Below are 20,085 nucleotides of genomic sequence, written 5' to 3'. Positions count from 1 at the left end.
CCATGTCTGAAGTTGATTAAGTCATCTGTTCCAGGTATGGATATATCACGTGTTGAAATTATTCGTTACCTTGGTGTGCTGGTTGACTCAAATTTGAGTTGGAAGCCGCATATAAATGGTATAAGATTGAAGCTTGGAAGGAACGTGGGTATTATGCAACGTATGAAATTCATTTTGCCAATCGAAGCTATGCGTTCTATTTATTTCGCTCTTGTTCATTCTTATCTAAATTATTGCCCACTTATTTACTTGAATACTTTCAGATCCCATTTAATTCCGCTTCAGAGGCAACAAAATAAGGCGCTTCGTATTTTAAAAAGTTATCTTCCTTCCCCAGCGTCTTTCCCCAGTAAGTCTTCTACAAAGAGTTTGTATTGTTTATTGAATATTCTTCCTGTTGAACTTGCAGTTACTTTTAACTCGATATTATTCAAGGTTAATCATAATCTCCTGTCACTGCCCAGATATTTCTTTTCTTTTGATTTGTTCACAGTTGCTCCGCCATCTTCTCATCTAGCTCGCAGCATACGCAAACTACGCCAGCCGTTGATAATTTCAGAGAGGTCCCGGTTTTCTCTACGAAATAGTGTGGTGGCCGCGTGGAACCAATATGAATTTATTTTTGATTTTGATGTGTCGATTGGAATTTTAAAAAAAAAAATAAAAAAATTACTTTTGGACATTTTTTATTCGTATAATAGATTATTCATTTTTTTTTTTTTTTTTTTTGTTTTGTTGTTTCTCTGTTCTTATTTTTCGATATCTCTCTGATCTTGATATCCTTCTTCTTGTCCCATTGCTGGTTGAGAGTTGTTTATGTATCGTCGGGTGGGTGTCTGCCGTGATGTGGTGAGTAATTAACCTTACATTTATTGATTTATTTATATTTGTTTGTGAAGTCTACCATTTTGAATGAAAATCCGTATATTTCTTTATTGTTTTTCTTTTTTTATCTGTGCAAAACGAGCTTGTCTCACTGCCAGATATCTGTATATATTTAGTGTCATTATGTAAGATTGAATAATAAATGAACCTGAACCTGAAAGGGCAATAGGTTTTATGCTTGAAATTTTTTCAAGTTGTAAGCAAAATCCTTACAAGCAATAAGCCAAAACCTTAAAGTTTTTTTCCAACACATGCGCATTGTTACGAAGAAACAGATTGAAATCACATTAGGGTGTTGAAATTATTCCTTCTTCTTCTTCTTAACAAATCCCGTTTTTAATACTGGGGGGGAGAGGTCGGCGCGGGTGAATTATCCGTGGAGGGGATTTTTCCGCAGGGGGAATTTTCTGCGAGGAAATTTTTCTTCAATTTTCTTTCTTTTGAAATCACAGCAATGCGAGACGGGTAAGGTAGTTTAAAATGAAAGTAGGGATTGCATAATTTTATCGTTTTTTTTACTCATTTCTGAGTCTACTTTACTAAAATGCCAAACTTAAGGTTTTTTTTTACCACATTCTTGCGTCTCATTGTTTAGATTTTTTTTTTAGTTCTTTTTTTATTATTTATTATTGTTTCTCGAATTTTACTACGAATGAGAACCTATTCTTTTCTTATGATCTATTGTATGTAAAAAGCAAATAAATATCTGTTTTTTATGGTACCTTATGTGGCAAAAAACTAGGTTAATACACAGTAACATAATAACCAATTGGAGGAGTGAGAAGGGTGCAGGAGGAAGTAGTTATTCCCTCCCCATGAACACAATCAAACAGTTCGTGGTAACGAACTGTAAGTAAGGAGCGACCCGGCTCAATAGTAACCGAAACTCTAAAAAACGGAATTTTGATACCAATACAGACATCAAAAGAATCATATTTTAATCCTGATTTAAAATATATAAGTTTCATCAAGTTTAATCTTACATATCAAAAGTTACGCGCCTGAGAAAATTTGGCTGATTTTCGAAAAAAGGGGGAAAGACCCCCTTAAAAGGTATAGAACCTTAATGAAAATCACACCATCATATTCAGCGTATCAGAGAACCCTACTTTGGCGGTTTCAAGCTCCTATTGACAAAAATGTGGAATTTTCCATTTTTTGGCCAGGAGAAAGATCACGGATGCGTGTTTATTTGTTTTTTTGTTGTTTTTTTTCTTTTCCCCAGGGGTAATCGTATTGACCCAGTGGTCCCATAATATCGCGAGAGGGCTCATTGGAACAAAAATTAAAATTTCTAGTGCCCTTTTTAAGTGACCAAAAAAATGGAGGGCAACTAGACCCCCTCCCACGCTCATTTTTTCTCAAAGTCACCCAATTAAAATTTTGAGATAGCCATTTCTTTCAGCATTGTCGAAAATCTAATAAATATGTCTTTTAGGATGACTTAATCCCCCACAGTTCCCAGGGGAAGGGCTGCAAGTTATGAACTTTACCCTTTGCCTTCATATTGTATTGGTTTTTGGGAAGTATACAGACATTTTCAGGAAGGATTTTTTTCTGGTGGGGGGGGGGCTGGAGGAGGGGGTTACTCAGGAGAATTTTTCCGTGGAGGATGTTTCTTTGGGGTAAGGGACATTTCTATGAAGGGGGCGTCGGATTTCTAAGCATTATTTAAAAAACGATCAGAAATAAAAAAAAAAAAACAAGTTTTTTCAACTGAAAGTAAGAAGCAACATTAGAACTTAAAACGAGCAGAACTTATTACGTATATGAGGGGGTTCGCCCCCAAGTCAATACCTCGCTCTTTACGCTACAGTTTTTGTTAGTGCTTTCAAAAGAGCTATCTATTCTAATTAAACGGCCTTTGTGATTCAGGGGTTTGTGAATTAAAAGATTTTTTTAACTTTTAACGTAAAGAGCGTGGTATTGACTAAGAGAAGAACCCCCTTATATACGTAATAACATATACGTAATAAAAAAAAAAACAAGCGACACGGCTCAATAGTAATCGAAACTTTTAAAAACCAAATTTCTATTTCAATAAATGTATGAAAAGAATGGGCTTATAATGCTAATTCTAAATATATAAATTTTATTAAGTTTAGTATTACTCATCAAAGGCTATGAGCCTGAGAAAATTTACTTGATTTTTTAAAGAGGGAGAAAACATCTCCTACAAGTGAAAGAATTTTAATGAAAATCACACCGTCAGATTCAGCGTATCAGAAAACCCTATTAAATAGGTTTGAAGCTCATATCTGCAAATATCTGCAGATTTGTATTTTTCCCGGAAGAAAAATATACGAATATAGAAGTTCGTTACGTAAGTTAATTTGTAAATTAGGTCAGAACCAAATTTAGAGACAGCCATTTAGCAAAAGAAAAGTAAAATTTTTATGCAAATTTTGTTTACTTATTCAATGACGGTGAGCCAAAATAAAAGCCGCATTAACTAAAAAACCATCAGAAATTAAATTAAAAAAAAATTTTTTTTAACTGAAAGTAAGGAGTGACATTAAAACTCGAAACTAACAGAAATTATTCCGTATAAGAAAGGGGCTGTCCCCTCTTTAACGCCTCGCTCTTTAAACTAAATTTTGACTCTGTCTCACAACTTTATTTTTTAAAACAATAAAAAACTTCAGCGTAAAGAGCAAGGCATTGAGGAGAGGACAGCCCCTTTCATATACGGAATAATTTCTGTTCGTTTTAAGTTTTAATGTCGCTCCTTACTTTCAGTATAGAAAACTTGTTTTTTATTTAATTATGCACAAAGACTGCGCATAATTATGCACTAAACATTAAAAATCTGTTTTTCTCCTGTTCAAAATGTCCTGTTCCTAAAATTTATTTTTTTGTATAAAATTAAGAGTGGTAGTTTCACTAAAAACCTAATTTATGATGGAGAATTAATCGATGGGACATCGCAGCCCATTGGTCTTGAGCTGCTTGTTAAAATTCAGTATTTCCACTTCAACTGATTTGTCAACAGATCTACCGAATTCTCAATCCACCTCCAGACAAAATAAAAAGATACCAAAACTATTTTTGGACGAAAGCCAATAGATGACTCTCAGGCTGAGAGCCAACTGCCGATTTTCTACCGAAAACCGCTATAATTTCATAGATTGTTTGAAAAGAAAAGAGGAAACACTGCCTAGATCCCTGAAATAGATAAATTCCTGCCTAAATTACTAGATCACTAAATATGAGAAAGCCTGGGCGCTTTTCAACGGATATTGAGTGTCTTTAAAAAAAAGTAACAGACGCTATTTTCAATTACCAAATTTTACGTTTTAAGACGGTTTTCGAAAACGAAAAAAGAAAAAAGATTTATGCTCCATTACCTTGTGTAAGCAAGTTCAATTGACCGATAGCATCAGTTTTCTTTTATATTGTTAGGATCTTAACGTAAATAGAGGGTTGGCTCTTTTCTCAAATTTCCTGTTTTTTCATGGTTGTAACAATAGCTACAAGCTAGTTAAGAGGGAACCATAGCCCATAGAAACCGAGTTTAAAAACTCATGTTAAAAAAAATGGTGGTGGGAAAATCTTTTATTCAAAGGTTTTTCAGCAATAACTATTACATAGGTTTAACTTAATAGTAAAAGTTTATTGTGAAGACGAATTTATGGGGATATTAGAAACCTTGAGCTTCCCCCCTCCCCCCCCCCCCAAATGCTGATGATTGAAATAAAGAACACGCCGTCAGAATTGCCATGGTTGAAAATCCTAAGCTGGATACTTTTAAGTTTCATACCAACTCTTTCAGTAATGTTCGTCTAATAACAATATCAAAGTTATCTTTGGGCACATAAGTTTGTACGCAATCGATAAGCACTGTCTGGGAAACCAGAGGGCAGTATGAGGTAGCATACGGGAAGATCTACCAACAATTGACATTTGCAAATGTTGTGCTGATTTTCTTCTACAGATTTGGTGCTGTAGTCTTTATGTCTAGCAGGGAAAATGATCGAAAATGGAAAATTGCAAATTAATGAATGATGTTGGAATCATGGACCTTCTGTCCCAGGAAGGCTTGAGCGTGGACTCTAACGCATTTCTTAACAATGATACATACCGGTCAAAGCTTATGGAAGATTTGCATCAACCCCTCAGGAATGGAGCCGTAGAAATCCAAGAGCAGCAAGTAATAGCTGTTAAAATCTTGCACGGAAACCTTTGTAGGACAATTGTTGCTTACCGAAGCTGGTCTGAATCTGCCGGCTGGGGCTCTCCAGAACAAGGGGGGGGGGAACAATTGTGGACACATTGACCCCACTGAGGATGGCTCGTCTATAAAGGGAATAAAAAGACGTAGGCAAGCCCGTATAGCCGTAAAAAATGGATAGATTTGAGAAAGAGCGAATCAAGGGGAATCTAGTGCTTATGGAAAAACGTTTGATTCTAGATGATGATTTTCTAAAGCTGTCTATTCAAAGGAAGATATTTTCTCAGGGAATGCTTGTCGATATAATGAAAATGATTCTCCATCATTAGACTACTGCATGAAGCTTTTACGTCGTGGTCCAAATGCATTTAACTATTTATTGATATATTAATCATGACACAGCAAAATGATATTGTGGATATGCTTTTACACACTAGCTTAGGAATTTGGGACTTTTTTTCGTGAGAAAGATGATGTTCAAGGATGATTTGCTCCTTTCTATCTCTCTCTCTCTATCCCACTCAATTTGTTGTTGTTGGTAGCTCAGTTTCGTTGTGGCAGTGAGAGTGTCAACACATGAAAAAATCTTCCATACATGTCCACTATGCATGCACACACTGGGCAGCTGGTCATCATGTGAGAATTGCACAATGATTGATGAGTATGATGAAAAGTGTAGATTATGCAACCCGTGTAAATTGCATAGAGGATATGCTGTACAAATTAAAGGTTGTAATTCCTGTCGTGAGGAGGTGTGAGACTCTCATCCTAGAGGCCACCTATGCTCCGATTGCCACTATGATAAATGTAATCAGTGGGAGAATACATATCCTGGTATGATTGGAAAGAATCTTAAGCGTGATTTTAGTTTCTTGCTCCGAGATTGGTATCGTCGCGGTTTTTGATTGTTCTGGGAGGAGGAGCCGGGTCAGCGATTCAACTGTTGGAACAACAAAAGAATATGGTTTCTACGTCATCGTTGTAAAGACAATGGGTATTATGATTACCCACAGATTTTTATTTGGCTGTGACGGAATGTGATTCGCCACTTGAGAGCACTGTTTGTGACATTGCTTCAAATAAGCAAATTGAAACATGTGAATTCTATACAATTAATGAGAATAGTATCATTGACTACACAAAGAAATATAATAAGAGTGAAGTTACACTCTACTGTAGAAAATGCGACCCTGACATTGCAGCACATCAGGATCAGTATACTGTGAATTCAGATAATCCACCTGCATTAGTTGTTCTCGAAAAACACCTAGTAGAAGAATAAATTTAAAGAGTAGAAAAGTTGTGTTTATCATTTATATACAGTTTTTTGATTCATAAATAGATTCACGTATATTTTTTGAACAATCTATTAGTAGGGCACTATAAAAAACATTAATCCCACGTGATAGTATATATTCAACTAGAAATTCATTAAATTTAAGTAAGTTAATGTAAATGTTAAGAAACTGCTTCTAGCTATAGCCTCGACATCTGAACATGAACAAAAGTAGAGCACGAAAGCCACATGTCTTAGTCGTTAAATCCTGTATTCTTCGTTGATTTTGAATAATAGTTTTCCCACTGCTTTCAATAAAGTTGTTGATGTATGGTGTGTAGACTTTATACGATAGGCCAAGAGGATCAAAAAATTTAATATTCTTCGCAGTTTGAAAGATGCATAGCCAATGGCATGTCTTCAAAGTCGATGGACTGCTATCAATAATGATTAGGGTATTGTTAACACATGGAATTTTTTCAATGAAGTCCGATGGTATGCAATAGGACTTGTACTGGGACATGTATGGATCCATACTAAATGCGCTAATTATTTGGTTTGTGTTCATGGTGCTAGGTCTAGTAGAACACTGCCGTTGGGTGTGATTTCCCAATAGGTTTCAAATTGACTCAATGATATTAGCGTGATACTCTCAGTCAAAGCATTGGCAAATGTACCCTGTAAACGTACATTCCTTGTTCATACTATGCTCATATACTGGGTCCCCGACAAGTTCAAAACAGTTACGCCATGATTTTCTGAAAGCATTGAATCGGTTATTCCATTTTCAAATAGTTGGGAGTCATGATCTAGGGATTGCATGGTCAACTCGTACTGAGTTCTATAGGATTTTTTGTCAAATAATAAAGTGTACAGTGGAATACCATTCACTTTGCACAAAACCCGCTGTGCATGAATGAATGCATCCGCATGTATCCGCTCTGATGCATGAATCCGAAATGTATGAATTGTATCTGCACCAAACCCGCTGTGCCAATTGTTTTTATTTTATCGTATGACTCCTGCCGAATAATGTAACAATAATAGATTTTTTTCGGCTTTTCCACAAACATTTTATCGCAATTTTTAATTATTTTAGTTAAGAGTGTTGTTTTGCCTGACATTGACGGCCCACACAGAAACAATCTGAATGATGTTTTAAATTGATACATGTTCCCTTCAACAGTTCACCTAGACAACTAACTGTAGACTATAATTGTCTAATGACTAAATAATTTCCCTATTAATACTCCGTTCAAGAATAATGAGAAAAAGAAGAAGAATAAAGAATCATATTTTCTTTTATTATACGCATAAAAGTAATAGCCCTTTATAAATACTACATTGAACATGAAAAAAAAGCGAAAAAATACACTTTTCTAAATTTATTTATAATAAAAAACATTTATTTTACATAAGCACTAGAAAAAAACACTTTAATAAACACACTTTTTTTTTTTTTTAAATTTATTTATAAAAAATACAACATTTATTAGAATATTTACACACACACTTAAAATAATAATATCACACTTTTATTTACAGCATTTTAAATCTGAAATGGGGTCCCTCCCCCGGGGGGTGGCCGCTGAGGCGACCGAGGGTGACCGCTGTGGGGGGCCAGGGTGGGGGCCGCTGCGGCGGGCCGGAGGGGGGCATTAAATAGTGAAGTTTATGTGGAAATTGCTCTGCCTTGCACAAACACACACACACACACACACACACACACACACACACACACCCACACACGTTTATAACGATTAAAAATAATTATATGTACAATTTTTTTTTTTTACAATTTGCAGCAAATTGTGGTTAAATTTCTTTGAAGATATAAACAGGAAAGCCACCAGAATTGAAACTCAGATTATCCCAGACTGACACGTCCGTAGAGGGAAATTCTTTATAAATTTTCATTTTTTTTCTAGGTTATATCAAACTTAGCATCCCCCCCCCCGCACTTGACACCACTGGTTCAAAATAGGGGATGGTCCCTCTAAGATTCAATTCAGTAACTCGGATAACATTGAAAATACAGAAACACTTGAGCATTGTTCATTACCTTAATACTGAATCTTACTTTTGAAGTTTAAGATATAGGGTCAAGCATACACTGACCTTTCTAGCCTGCTTCAAGAAAAATTTGATGAAGTGCATGTTCTGGGCTTTTCTGATCCAACTCAAATACTTTCTCACCAGCTCATAGCAAACAATTTATTAGCTATTACGATAAGGGGGAAAAGGGTGCTATGAGGACCCGAAAGGGTGCTATCGGGGACTCAGGATGTGAACTTAGTACGAACAAGGAATGTATGCTTAGAGTGCACATTTGCTAATGCTTTGACTGAGAGTATCCCGCTAATATCCTTGAGTCAATTTGAAACCTATTGGGAATCCACACTCGCCGACAGTGTTCTAATTGACCCTAGCACCATGAACACAAACTAAATAATCAGCGCATTTAGTATAGATCCATACATGTCCCAGTACAAGTCCTATTGCATACCATCGGACTTCATTGAAAAAATTCCATGTGTTAACAATACCCTAATCATTATTGATAGCAGTCCATCGACTTTGAAGACATGCCATTGGCTATGCATCTTTCAAACTGCGAAGAATATTAAATTTTTTGATCCTCTTGGCCTATCGTATAAAGTCTACACACCATACATCAACAACTTTATTGAAAGCAGTGGGAAAACTATTATTCAAAATCAACGAAGAATACAGAATTTAACGACTAAGAAATGTGGCTTTCATGCACTACTTTTTTTCATGTTCAGATGTTGTGGCTATACCTACAAGCAGTTTCTCGACATCTACGTTGACTTACCTCGATTGAACGACTTTCTAGTGTAAAATATACTTACAAGCTTTTTTAATTTTTATTTTAGTGCCCTACTAATAAATTTTTCTAAAAATTTATGTTAAATTGTTTATTAATAAATGAAAAAAAAAATACATAATAAAAACGACTTTTCTACTCTTTAGATTTCATCTTCTACTAGGTATTTGTCGAGAACAACTAATGCAGGTAGATTATCTGAATTCACAGTATACTGATCCTGATGTGCTGCAATGTCAGGGTCACATTTTCTACAGTAGAGTGTAACTTCACTCTTATTATATTTCTTTGTATAGTCAATGATACTATTCTCATTAATTGTATAGAATTCACATGTTTCAATTTGCTTATTTGAAGCAATGTCACAAACAGTGCTCTCAAGTGGCGAATCACATTCCGTCACAGCCAAATAAAAATCTGTGGGTAATCATAATACCCATTGTCTTTACAACGATGACGTAGAAACCATATTCTTTTGTTGTTCCAACAGTTTAATCGCTGACCCGGCTCCTCCTCCCAGAACAATCAAAAACCGCGACGATACCAATCTCGGAGCAAGAAACTAAAATCACGCTTAAGATTCTTTCCAATCATACCAGGATATGTATTCTCCCATTGATTACATTTATCATAGTGGCAATCGGAGCATAGGTGCTCTCTAGGATGAGAGTCACACACCTCTTCAAGACAGGAATTACAACCTTTAATTTGTACAGCATATCCTCTATGCAATTTACACGGGTTGCATAACCTACAATTTTCAACATACTCATCAATCATTGTGCAATTCTCACATGATGACCAGCTGCCCAGTGTGTGCATGCATAGTGGACAGGTATGGAAAATTTTTTCATGTGTTGACACTCTCACTGCCACAATGAAACTGAGCTACCAACAACAACAAATTGAGTGGGATAGAGAGAGAGGGAGAGAGAGGAGTAAATCATCCTTAAACATCATCTTTTCTCATGAAAAAAAGTCCCAAATTTCTAAACTAGTGTTTAAAAGCATATCCATAATATCATTTTGCTGTGTAATGATTAATATATCAATAAATTGTGTAAATGCATTTGGACCACGACGTAAAAGCTTCATGCAATAGTCTAATGATGGAGAATCATTTTCATTATATCGACAAGCATTCCCTGAGAAAATATCTTCCTTTGAATAGACAGCTTTAGAAAATCATCATCTAGAATCAAACGTTTTTCCATAAGCACTAGATTCCCCTTGATTCGCTCTTTCTCAAATCTATCCATTTCTTACGGCTATACGGGCTTGCCTACGTCTTTTTATTCCCTTTATAGACGAGCCATCCTCAGTGGGGTCAATGTGTCCACAATTGTTCCCCCCCCCCCTTGTTCTGGAGAGCCCCAGTCGGCAGATTCAGACCAGCTTCGGTAAGCAACAACTGTCCTACAAAGGTTTCTGTGCAAGATTTTAACAGCTATTACTTGCTGCTCTTGGGTCTCTACGGCTCCATTCCTGAGGGGTTGATGCAAATCTTCCATAAGCTTTGACCGGTATGTATCATTGTTAAGAAATGCGTCAGAGTCCACGCTCAAGCCTTCCTGGGACAGAAGGTCCATGATCCCAACATCATTCATTAATTTGCAATTTTCCATTTTCGATCATTTTCCCTGCTAGACATAAAGACTACAGCACCAAATCTGTAGAAGAAAATCAGCACAACATTTGCAAATGTCAATTGTTGGTAGATCTTCCCGTATGCTACCTCATACTGCCCTCTGGTTTCCCAGACAGTGCTTATCGATTGCGTACAAACTTATGTGCCCAAAGATAACTTTGATATTGTTATTAGACGAACATTACTGAAAGAGTTGGTATGAAACTTAAAAGTATCCAGCTTAGGATTTTCAACCATGGCAATTCTGACGGCGTGTTCTTTATTTCAATCATCAGCATTTGGGGGGGGAGGGGGGAAGCTCAAGGGTTCTAATATCCCCATAAATTCGTCTTCACAATAAACTTTTACTATTAAGTTAAACCTATGTAATAGTTATTGCTGAAAAACCTTTGAATAAAAGATTTTCCCGCCACCATTTTTTTTAACATGAGTTTTTAAACTCGGTTTCTATGGGCTATGGTTCCCTCTTAACTAGCTTGTAGCTATTGTTACAACCATGAAAAAACAGGAAAATTGAGAAAAGAGCCAACCCTCTATTTACGTTAAGATCCTAACAATATAAAAGAAAACGGATGCTATCGGTCAATTGAACTTGCTTACACAAGGTAATGGAGCATAAATCTTTTTTCTTTTTTCGTTTTCGAAAACCGTCTTAAAACGTAAAATTTGGTAATTGAAAATAGCGTCTGTTATTTTTTTTTGAAAGACACTCAATATCCGTTGAAAAGCGCCCAGGCTTTCTCATATTTAGTGATCTAGTAATTTAGGCAGGAATTTATCTATTTCAGGGATCTAGGCAGTGTTTCCTCTTTTCTTTTCAAACAATCTATGAAATCTTAGCGGTTTTCGGTAGAAAATCGGCAGTTGGCTCTCAGCCTGAGAGTCATCTATTGGTTTTCGTCCAAAAATAGTTTTGGTATCTTTTTATTTTGTCTGGAGGTGGATTGAGAATTCGGTAGATCTGTTGACAAATCAGTTGAAGTGGAAATACTGAATTTTAACAAGCAGCTCAAGACCAATGGGCTGCGATGTCCCATCGATTAATTCTCCATCATAAATTAGGTTTTTAGTGAAACTACCACTCTTAATTTTATACAAAAAAATAAATTTTAGGAACAGGACATTTTGAACAGGAGAAAAACAGATTTTTAATGTTTAGTGCATAATTATGCGCAGTCTTTGTGCATAATTAAATAAAAAAACAAGTTTTTTATACTGAAAGTAAGGAGCGACATTAAAACTTAAAACGAACAGAAATTATTCCGTATATGAAAGGGGCTGTCCTCTCCTCAACGCCTCGCTCTTTACGCTAAAGTTTTTTATTGTTTTAAAAAATAAAGTTGTGAGACAGAGTCAAAATTTAGTTTAAAGAGCGAGGCGTTAAAGAGGGGACAGCCCCTTTCTTATACGGAATAATTTCTGTTAGTTTTGAGTTTTAATGTCACTCCTTACTTTCAGTTAAAAAAAATTTTTTTTTAATTTAATTTCTGATGGTTTTTTAGTTAATGCGGCTTTTATTTTGGCTCACCGTCATTGAATAAGTAAACAAAATTTGCATAAAAATTTTACTTTTCTTTTGCTAAATGGCTGTCTCTAAATTTGGTTCTGACCTAATTTACAAATTAACTTACGTAACGAACTTCTATATTCGTATATTTTTCTTCCGGGAAAAAATACAAATCTGCAGATATTTGCAGATATGAGCTTCAAACCTATTTAATAGGGTTTTCTGATACGCTGAATCTGACGGTGTGATTTTCATTAAAATTCTTTCACTTGTAGGAGATGTTTTCTCCCTCTTTAAAAAATCAAGTAAATTTTCTCAGGCTCATAGCCTTTGATGAGTAATACTAAACTTAATAAAATTTATATATTTAGAATCAGCATTATAAGCCCATTCTTTTCATACATTTATTGACATAGAAATTTGGTTTTTAAAAGTTTCGATTACTATTGAGCCGTGTCGCTTGTTTTTTTTTTTATTACGTATATGTTATTACGTATATAAGGGGGTTCTTCTCTTAGTCAATACCACGCTCTTTACGTTAAAAGTTAAAAAAATCTTTTAATTCACAAACCCCTGAATCGCAAAGGCCATTTAATTAGAATAGATAGCTTTTTTGAAAGCACTAACAAAAACTGTAGCGTAAAGAGCGAGGTATTGACTTGGGGGAGAACCCCTTCATATACGTAATAATTTCTGTTCGTTTTAAGTTCTAATATTGCTTCTTACTTTCAGTTGAAAAAACTTGTTTTTTTTTTTTAATTTCTGATCGTTATTTAAATAATGCTTGGAAATCCGGCGCCCCCTTCATAGAAATGTCCCTCACCCCAAAGAAACATCCTCCACGGAAAGATTCTCCTGAGTAACCCCCCCCCCTCCACCAGAAAAAAATCCTTCCTGAAAATGTCTGTATACTTCCCAAAAACCAATACAATATGAAGGCAAAGGGTAAAGTTCATAACTTGCAGCCCTTCCCCTGGGAACTGTGGGGGATTAAGTCATCCTAAAAGACATATTTATTAGATTTTCGACAATGCTGAAAAAAATGGCTATCTCAAAATTTTAATTGGGTGACTTTGAGAAAAAATGAGTGTGGGAGGGGGTCTAGTTGTCCTCCATTTTTTTTGTCACTGAAAAGTGGCACTAGAACTTTTAATTTCTATTACAATGAGCCCTCTTACGATATGATGGGAGCGCTGGGAGTGGGTCAATACGATTACCCCTGAGGAAAAGAAAAAAAACAACAAAAAAACAAATAAACACGCATCCGTGATCTTTCTCCTGGCCAAAAAATGGAAAATTCCACATTTTTGTCGATAGGAGCTTGAAACCACCAAAGTAGGGTTCTCTGATACGCTGAATATGATGGTGTGATTTTCATTAAGGTTCTATACCTTTAAGGGGGTCTTTCCCCCTTTTTTCGAAAATCAGCCAAATTTTCTCAGGCGCGTAACTTTTGATATGTAAGATTAAACTTGATGAAACTTATATATTTTAAATCAGGATTAAAATATGATTCTTTTGATGTCTGTATTGGTATCAAAATTCCGTTTTTTAGAGTTTCGGTTACTATTGAGCCGGGTCGCTCCTTACTTACAGTTCGTTACCACGAACTGTTTGATTGTGTTCATGGGGAGGGAATAACTACCTCCTCCTGCACCCTTCTCACTCCTCCAATTGGTTATTATGTTACTGTGTATTAACCTAGTTTTTTGCCACATAAGGTACCATAAAAAACAGATATTTATTTGCTTTTTACATACAATAGATCATAAGAAAAGAATAGGTTCTCATTCGTAGTAAAATTCGAGAAACAATAATAAATAATAAAAAAAGAACTAAAAAAAAAATTCTAAACAATGAGACGCAAGAATGTGGTAAAAAAAACCCTTAAGTTTGGCATTTTAGTAAAGTAGACTCAGAAATGAGTAAACAAAACGATAAAATTATGCAATCCCTACTTTCATTTTAAACTACCTTACCCGTCGCGCATTGCTGTGATTTCAAAAGAAAGAAAATTGAAGAAAAATTTCCTCGCAGAAAATTCCCCCTGCGGAGAAATCCCCTCCACGGATAATTCACCCGCGCCGACCTCGCCCCCCCCCCCAGTATTAAAAACGGGATTTGTTAAGAAGAAGAATGAATAATTTCAACACCCTAATGTGATTTCAATCTGTTTCTTCGTAACAATGCGCATGTGTTGGAAAAAAACTTTAAGGTTTTGGCTTATTGCTTGTAAGGATTTTGCTTACAACTTGAAAAAATTTCAAGCATAAAACCTATTGCCCTTTAAAGAAAAAACTTTAAGTATTTTGTCATAAAAACAAAATCCTTAAAGGATTTTTCCAAAATCCTATGTGTCTGAACATAGCATTAGAGGTGGAAAGTGCGCCCGAATTTTACAGTGCAGTGTTGCCACCTTCTTTACTGATTGAAAATAAGCCAAAATTAAAAAGTAGTTTCCAGAACTGAACAGACAATTACGCTGCGATAAAGGGGACAGGAGAGAAGTAAGCAGAAGAGGGGTGAGAGAGTTATCTGCAAGAGCCGTGGTACCCTCTGGGCTTGCCCCTTAAATTGCGGGGACAAGGTAGACAGCCTTCAACCATTCCCTTACTTCTCTCGTAAGTAACGACCTGCCTGACCTTGGACTGTGATTTCAGATATGCTTGCGTGATTTGTCGTGGCGATTGCAAATTATCGGTATATATATTTGCCGGTACTGAACTTTGTTGAAACATGCCTAAGGCATCAGGATATTACGAAAGATTCAGTAATCAACACTGGAGCCAAGTTCTATACTCGTGAAACAAATTCATGAAGCGCATGACGAGTTGAATAATATTGTGGATGCATACGATGAAAATCTGTTGAAAGATAGAAGGTCCAAATTGGCCGTGATGTGCTGTTCAGCGACATGTATGACACGGTGAAAACTCTACGGAACAATAGTGAGTTTAATGTCAGGTTCACGATTTGGAAAATTTCTGAAATACCCCGTATCCCACAGGATGTGATCACATCCATGACGGTCCACGTAAAATAGTGTTCCGAAAAGCTAGAAACAATGATTGATCAATGCAAAGCTGCTCTACCCCAGCTTTCTGACTGGCCCCCACTCCCAGCACCTGAAAAACTGCTCAATCGGTTGTTCATTAGTGGTTTAGCCCCTGAAAAGACTGAGTTGTGTTCAAATCAGAAACGGTTTATCGAAGAGTTTATTACCCCTGAACATGTGCAGAGGATTCAGCAGACGAGGTCTGGCTTAGTGGCTTATATCAAAACGGACCCTGCTGCTCAAGCCCTAAGTGATTCGTTATCCAAGATATCTGATATTAAAGTGAAATACCAGAAAGAAAAGTTCATGGCTGTTGCAAAATTCGTTCTACCGGGTACTACCCCAGAAGAGATAATTTCCGGTAACCCCAATGTCACAGAAGCTAAAAGATACGGGAATTCACAGACAGTTCGACTTGCGTTTGCTGATGCATCATCACGTGACAGGGCTATACGGCAAGGTATCTATGTTGAGTACACCCATCTCAAAGTAACAGCGTTTAAGAAATCCCAAAAAGGTGCTTCAAGTGTCAGCCGTTCGAACACTTTGCTCGAGAATGCAGCAGCTAACCTTGCTGCCCCCACTGTGCTGGCCCCCATGAATCGACAAGAGAAGCCCCGTGTCAATCGAACAGTGTTAAGTGTGCCCTCTGCCCCAACGGAAAGAACGAGCACCCAAGTAGTAAGCGCCCAATTCGTTAAAAACTTACATTCAAACTTACGCCTGAGGCATAGATATGTGTGTAAGTTTTCAACGAATTGGGGTTACCAGGGTCATTTGCAAAGAGGTACCATTTCTATAGAAGCTATAGTAACTTGAAATATCATATGGAATTTGCTTGAAGGTATATACTTTGCCTACGCGCCCGTACCAAACAGGTTTTTCTGGTAGTCCTATTCTACAGGTCATTACACATTTGCCAAGAGGAACGAGCATAACTTGATTGGTGATTAGGATTTGAATAAAAGGAATAGTTTTCTTTACAATTCATATTAGTAAGAGAATTGAATTCAAAGAGAATAGTTTATTTGCAAGGATATTAGTGAAAAAAAAAATGAGTAGTGCATTTACACTATTGGAGATTAATGATGGAACCGACAGCAGCAGAAGCAGCGATATACGAGTACCTAATGTAGCTGTGGAAATAACCGCTGGCTGTAGACTATGTCTTGAATGGGACATTATGTATGCGAGATATGTGATATCATTAAGCAAGTTTAAGCAGGAGGAGCAACTATGTTTTGCTGGAAAAGTGAATATTCTCCAGATAAATAAACTTCGGTCAGCATTAGATGTCCTATCGAAATATATTGATGAGAACAAAATGCATCAGTGAATATTATAATTGTAATTATTTTCAATAAAACAGTTTTCTAAATCAATGATATTTTTTTTCTTTTTTTCTATAGTATACATGCGTATATTTCATAGATTATAAAAAATAAATTATTTTTTGTCTGAAGTTGTTCGTTAGAGATTTAGTACTAAAAAAAAAAAAAAAAAAAAAAAAAAATGGATATATTCGAGAAAGATCGAAAAATGAGGAATCTAGTTCATATGGAAAAAAATTTAATTCTATATTATGATTTTATAGAGTTTTATATTAAAAGGAAGATATTTTATAGAGGAATGCTTGTCGATATAATGAAAACTGATTCTCCATCATTAGAATATTGCAAGAAGCTTCTACATTGTGGTCCAAATGCATTTACACAATTTATTGATATATTGATTACGACACGACAAAATGATATTGTGAATACGCTTTTAAACATTAGTTTTTAGAAATTTAGGACTTTTTTTTCATGAGAAAGATGGTGCTCAAGGATGATTGACTCCTCTCTCTCTCTCTCAGACATTTTTTTTGTTGCTAGCTCAGTTTCATTGTGGCAGTGAGAGCGTTAACACATGACAAAATGTTCCATACATGTCCGTTATGTATGTACACACAGGGCAGCTGGTCATCATGTGAGAATTGCACAATGATTGAGGAGTATGATGAAAAGTGTAGATTATGCAACCCGTGTAAATTGCATAGAGGATATGCTGTACAAATTAAAGGTTGTAATTCTTGTGTTGAAGAGGTGTGTGACTCTCATCCTAGAGGACACCTATGCTCCAATTGTCATTATGATAAATGTAAGCAGTGGGAGAATACGTATCCCGGTATGATTGGAAAGAATCCTGACCGTGATTTTAGTTTATTGCTACGAGAGTGGTATCGTCGTGGTTTTAGATTGTTCTGGGAGGAGGGGCCGGGTCAACGATTCAACTGTTGGAACAACAAAAGAATATAGTTTCGACGTCATCGTCGTGAAGACACTGAGTGTTATGATTATAAGCCCACTGATTTTTATTCGGCAGTGACAGAATGTGATTCGCCACTTGAGGACACTGTTTGTTAAATTGCTTCAAATACGCAAATTGAAACATGTGAATTCTATAGAATGAATAAGAATAGTATTATTGACTATACAAAGAGATATGACAAGTGTGAAGTCACACTCTACTGTAGAAAATGTGACCCTGACATTGCACTATATCAGGATCAGTACACTGTGAATTCAGATAATCTACCTGCACTAGTTGTTGTCGACAAATACCTAGTAGTGGATGAAATCTAAAGAGTAGAAAAGTCGTTTTATCATGTATAGAAATTTTTTTATTAATAAACAATCTCACATACATCTTTAGAACATTTATTCTTAGGGCACTAAAATCAATATTAAATACACTTGTAAGTATTTTCTCCACTAGAAAGTCTTTCAATCGAAGTAAGTCAACGTAGATGTTGAGAAACTGCTTATAGGTGTAGCCACGACATCTGAACATGAAAAAGAGTAGTGCATGAAAGCCACATGTCTTAGTTTTTAAATCCTGTATTCTTCGTTGATTTTGAATACTGATTTTCCCACTGCTTTCAATCAAGTTGCTGATGTATGGAGCGTATAATTTATACGATAGGCCAAGAGGATCAAAAAATTCAATATTCTTCGATGTTTGACAGATGAATAGCCAAAGGCCGGTCTTCAAAGTCGACGGACTGCTATTAATAATCATTAGGATATTTTTAAAACTTGGAATTTTTTCAATCAAGTCCAATGGTGGGCAGTAGGAGTTGAACCGGAACCTGTATCCATCAAAACTAAATAAATTGATCATTTGGTTTGTGTTCATGGTGCTAGGTCTAATAGAACACTGCCATCGGGCGTAATTTCCCAATAGGTTTCAAATTGACTCAGTGATATTAGTGTGATACACTTACTCAGAGTATTGGCGAATGTACACTCTAAACGTACATTCCCTGTTCGTACTATGCTCATATCTTGAATGTCTGAAAGATCCAGAACAATAACCCCCAGATCTTTTGAGATCATTGAATCAAGTATTCCAAGTTCAAAAAGTTTAGAATCATGATCGAGAGAGTGAATGGTCAACTCTTACAAAGCTCAATAGGATTTTTTATCAACTGATAAAGTGGCCGACAAAATACCAGTCATTTTGTGAACGCTATTGGATGTACCAAAAAAATTAAAATCATGGGATGATTCAATCCAAAACCCGATGATACTGCCACTCTTCACAAAGGCCAAAGCCAATTTTGATGGGATTTCTCCATTGATAAATGGTGAATCGCTATAGCTACGAGAGCCGGTGGCAATGTGACGTTGATTGGTGATTGTGTGGGGGACAAGAAGTTTATTGTTGTTACCATTGGCTCTTAGCTTCTCCACTGCCAATGCAACAGAGCTCATAACTTGTTGTTTTCGGACGTGGAGAATTGCCTATGTGATAATGACATTTGAATCGGGTGCTTCAGGAAGTATTTTTCTCAAAATGAAATTTGATTGTGCTATCTGTAACTTTATATCAATATTGACATTGGGGGGTAGCCATTGGGAGATATTGAATATATCACGATTTAATTGCCTAAGCAGATAATACTACTCGGTCCCTTCTGTATTCAACTCACCATCAGAATTAACACTTGATGAATATTCATAGACAGGTAATTTTCCTCTAATCTCCTTTTACTTCTTTGGCGTCATCATCATAAATTGTATGTAGCTTGCATAGTTTGATAAATTATTGCTAGTGCTCACCAATGTTCCATTAATAAATACATTAATTTGTTTGAATAGGTTGTGTAGAATACAGTTTTCATAGGAGAGACCATCGCCAGCATTTGGAGTTGTATTATCTAACTTTTTCTTCACCAAAACATTTAAATCAATAAATGTTGACGAAAAATCAATTAAATAGTCTTCATTGGAAAATATTTGAAAGTGTATATTTTCCGAGAGGGGTTGTTGAGGGTGGAATTGTTCATAGTAGCCATACTTGACACTGACATCAACATTTTCAGCATTGAATAGATTCAATGAGGAACTGATTGATGGATATTATTCCTTTTGGGGAAGATAAGTCATCTTAAGAGAAGAAATCGTTCTTTGATCTAACAATCTTTTTCTTTTTCTTTTTCTTCTTCTGTTGCTTGTTGGACTTCGTTGTTTGATTTCTCAATGTCCTTTTTGATGTCCTTTGCTTCCTGCCTGGGTGGAGACTGATGAATGAATGACGCGAATGCATTCTTTTCAATCCCTCCCCATTTTGTCGAGATTTCAATTGCTTACCAACAGCTCTTGATGAAGATCTAATATGTTCCTTAACACTCTCCTTGAAATTCTTGCCAGA

This window comes from Artemia sp. Qi Xiang Cuo, chromosome 17, assembly GCF_049724085.1.
Source record: "Artemia sp. Qi Xiang Cuo chromosome 17, ASM4972408v1, whole genome shotgun sequence".
NCBI lineage: Eukaryota > Metazoa > Arthropoda > Branchiopoda > Anostraca > Artemiidae > Artemia > Artemia sp. Qi Xiang Cuo.
This window is presented reverse-complemented; position numbering follows the sequence as displayed.